The sequence below is a fragment of the Lissotriton helveticus genome, chromosome 7 (genome assembly GCF_964261635.1).
Source record: "Lissotriton helveticus chromosome 7, aLisHel1.1, whole genome shotgun sequence".
Classification (NCBI taxonomy): domain Eukaryota; kingdom Metazoa; phylum Chordata; class Amphibia; order Caudata; family Salamandridae; genus Lissotriton; species Lissotriton helveticus.
Window position 1 is genome coordinate 360,872,183 of NC_136068.1, and position 4,289 is coordinate 360,876,471.

The following is a 4,289-nucleotide window of genomic DNA, read 5'->3' on the forward strand; positions in this document are numbered from 1 at the left end:
TAGGAGTGATAATAGCACACAACAGAAGTGTCAGGCATTGTGGGATGAGAGCATATCTAGATTAACTTGGGTAGAAACACCTACAACTCTTCAAGCTGGTAGACAACCCATTATTTTCTCTTCATGTTTAAGGGGGAATGGTACGTTCCGGTAGGAAGCAATATCAATTGCAATATCACAACATACACGCCTGACTTGCAATGGGGCACCTCCAGCCTAATGGATTACTACTGGAACTGAGGAGAGCGGCTGTATATGGGACTTCCTTCAGGTTGGAGTGGTCTCTGTTCTTTGGTCACCGTGCACTCTCTCTCCCTGGTAATTTCAGGAGTGGGCATATCCTAACTAAAATACCAACTCATGAGCCATCCAACTACCTTGCTGCACCATTATTGGAGGAAGAGAGCTACAGAATGTTTTGGTACTACAGCCTGGGAAGACGTCCTGGAGGAGCACAGGCTGTTCAATGATGCACAGCTATTTTTGGGCAGCATCCTTCCATTTATTCAAATAAAAGCGACTGCACAATGGCTGCAAATTACCCGCTGGGAACTGATGAAAGCCATAAATGCCACTGAGAATGGCTTCAACGCAGTCAAAGAAGAGTTTCGAGCTATGAGAGTAATGCTCATGCAGCATACGTTTGTGCTGGACTTAATGACGGCCATGGAGGGGGTAGTATGTGGCAATATTCAAACTGCCTGCTATACTTACATCCCAGCCAATGACGCAGACAACAGAATATTAACAGAGGCCATACAAACACTTCATACCCTGCAAAAGTAGATGGTGGAGGAAGGGGGTGCCCCCGACAAATGGGTTTCAGGGTGGTTTACTTGGATACCATCCTGGATGTCAGGACTACTTAAGGGCTTGTTGCCTGTAAATTGTGGTACTGCTGTTGATCTGTTGTGTCTTTCATTTAGTCATAGGATGCTGCAAAAAGGTTAGTAATAAAGCTGGTAGGGATGTTCACCATTAGTAAGGTCAATAAAATAAAATGTAGGACAATAAAATGCAGGACATTGAGGAGAACAAATACACATTAAGCTCTCCAATTAAAAGGGAAGATGAGGAAATAGTTGAAATGTCAACTACAGGGGGAATGTTTTAGTAAATGTAGACAATAAAGAAGGCCTACCTATGATAATGCAATCATCACCAGACATGTAGAAATGTACATGTGTTAGAAATGAGGTCTCTAGTTGGCAGAGATATGCACCTTGTCAAGTATGGACCCTTCCTTCTGGTTACGGTAAGGTGATTGCACATCTAAAATAACCCCGCTCACCCCCTTGGTAGCTTGGCACAAGCATTCAGGCTCATCTCAGAGGCAATGTGTAAAGCATTTGCACATAGAACACAGTTATACAGTGAAACCACTACAAAAGGACACCACACCAGTTTAAAAACAAAATTGCCAATATTTATCTGAGTAAAACAAGACCAAAATGATATAATCTAACATACAGTAATAAAGATATGAAGTTTGAAAGAATAAATTAAAAATACAGGTCCTTGAAGTCAATAGCTCCGTACAGGGCTATCACAGTGTCATGAACAAACAAATCGAACAGTTCAGGCCACCCGTGGTGTCACGGGCCAGCTACGGTGTTGGGAAGTCCTGCAAACAGTACCTTGTAAATGCAGGGTGTAATGGACATTGTGATGAGCTCCAAAGAGACAGTGTCGGCTGGCGTCCATCCAGGAGTTCGGTGCAGGAGTAGTCAAGTCCTTAAAATCATACATGTTGCAGATCAAACTCAGTGAGGTTGAAGTAAGGAGCGCCGGCAAGCACTGGAACTGCGGTGCTACTTGGCCGGTGCGCTAAGGTTGCAGTGCAGGCAGTGGCTTTGTGACGGCATCCAGCGGCGTCAGTGAGACCAGGGCTGCTGTGCAAAGTGGGGCGGTGCTCGTTGCGGTTATGACAGGTCCTGGTGTAAGCAGTGGCGGCATCATTGCTGAAGCACTGTCATCAGTAGATGATCAGGAGTTGATGGCGCCGGTGTCAGTGGACCATGGGTGTGGTGTGGGATGGGACGGTGCATCGAGTAACTTAGAAGTGGTGCCCCCAGGCTATGGTGCAGACAGCGACATCGATGTCGGCGTGGAGTGGCATTGTCGGGGATACCAGGGCGGCGATGTGAAGCAAGGCTGTGCGAAATGTGGTGCACTCGGGTCACGGTGCAAGCAGCAGCTGGGTGGCAGCAGCAGTTGGCGTCGTCTGTGAGACCAGGATTGCAATGCAAAGTGGGACAGTGCTCTCTGCAGTGCAAACAGGTTACGGAGATGGCAGCGGGCTCATTGACAGCATCACGTTGCTTTTTCCTCTATGGCAGTTCCAGATGTGGGTACCCAGAGTAAGGTGAAGTCTTTGGTGTGCCTGAGACTTCAAACAGGATGTGAGCTCTACTTTAAGCCCTTGGAGAACCTTTAACAGCAAGTTTCAAGAAAGTTCAGTCCAGTCCTTTCACTGCCCAAGACAGATGCAGCAACTACAGGCCAACCCAACAAAGCAACAATAGCAAAAGGGCAGCACTCGTCCTGGCAGCTAAGGGGCAGTACTCCTCCTGGCAGCTCTTGCAGCTCTTCTTCTTGGAAGGGCCCTTAGTCCAAAAGTGTTCTAACGTTCTGGGGTCAGGGCCCTAATATTTGTACAACTTTTCTCTTTCAGATTTTTGGCAGCAAGTCCCTCTTGCTCAGTAGAAACCAGTTCTGTCCTCTCGTCCAGCTTCACTAGAGGAAGTTGAGACAGTATTGTGCAGAGTAGACACAGCCTATTCAGGTGCCAGTGGAAAATCCTCCCAGCACTCTAAATGCAGAAAGGTCCATTCAGCCTGGCTATGAGTCCCCCATGAAAGGCAGGACACACCTCAACCCCCCATTTGACTGTCTAGAGTGAATGACCAGCCTCAGCTCCTGTCCCTCCAAAACCAGATTGTGAAACACAAATAGGCAGAGATGCACAGGATGGTTAAACAAGAAAATGCCCAATTTCTAAAAGTGGAATTTTCAAACACACAATTTAAAAACTACCTTTATTAACAGATGTGTTATTACATTCTGAGCTTTCTTTTCCTCTATCTTTTCCCAACTGAAAGTTACACTTGTAAAATGTTACAGTGCAGCTCCAATGATTACCTATGAGGAAGACAGCCTTTCAATAGTGAAAAATGAAATGTATAGTATTTCACTATCAGGACATGTAAAACACACCTGCACATGTCTTAGCTTTCACATATCTCACTCTGCCCATGAGGCTACCTTGGCCTACCTCAGGTGTGACTTACATGTACGAAAAGGGAGAGTTAGGGCCTGGCAAGTGGGTGCACTTGCCAGGCCGAAATACCAGTTAAAACTGCATGCAGCCACTACAGTGGCAGGTCTGTGACACCTTTGAATGGCTACTGGTGTGGGTGGCACAACCAGCGCTGCAGGCCTACTAGTAGCATTAGATTTAGAGGCCCTGGGCACACATAGTGCACTGTACTATGGACTTACTAATAAATCAAATATGCAAATCATGGATATACCAATCAGTACACAAATTACATGGAGAGGATATGCAATTTAGCCCTGAATAGCAGTAGTAAAGTGCCCAGAGTCCTAAGACAACGAAAAATAGGCCAGAACAGGACGTCAAAAAGCAAAACATCCGGTGCAAACCCTCCAAAAATGCCAGGTCTAAAAACATGGTAAAAGAAAAACATAGGTCCAAGCTATTTACAATGCTAGAATAAAGAAAAGGAATAGAGGAGAGACCTGGGGGGAAGCAGACAAGAGTTTTAGTAGATAGAGAATTGTAATTAGCAAGCACAGCACCACAGACACCCATTGCAAGGACACGTCTCCGAGAACATTTGTAGATGAAGTAGGCATCAAGGAACTAGATAAGTAGGAGGGTGCGCCTTCAATTAATTAGTATTTATATAGCATGGCTTATCACCCTGAGGGGTATCCAGATGCTGATGGATGGAGAGCCTTAGTCGAAGAGCCAGAACTTGAGTCCCTTCCTGAAACTGGCGAGTAATGGGGAGGTTTGGAGGTGGAGTAGTAGGTCGTTCCAGGACTTGGAAGCAAGGTAGGAAAAAGAACGTCTGGTGCGGCTCCGAATGAGTGAGGGTGGCAGATTGGAGTGGTCTGTTCGGCTGGAGGAAGGTCAGGCGTTGGTTGATGTAGGAGGGTCCCATGTTGTGGAGGGCCTTGTAGGCATGGGTCAGCAGCTTGAACTGGCATCACTGCTGGATGGGAAAGCAGTGGAGGATTCTGAGGTGGAGGGTGATGCTTGT

The 4,289-nt window shown here is 46.4% G+C and overlaps 1 pseudogene; it reads left to right on the plus strand.

The window, feature by feature from the left end:
* The first annotated feature begins 360 nt into the window (after positions 1–360).
* On the plus strand, positions 361–982 carry LOC144769091 (endogenous retrovirus group PABLB member 1 Env polyprotein-like; annotated as a pseudogene).
* Positions 983–4,289: the final 3,307 nt, after the last annotated feature.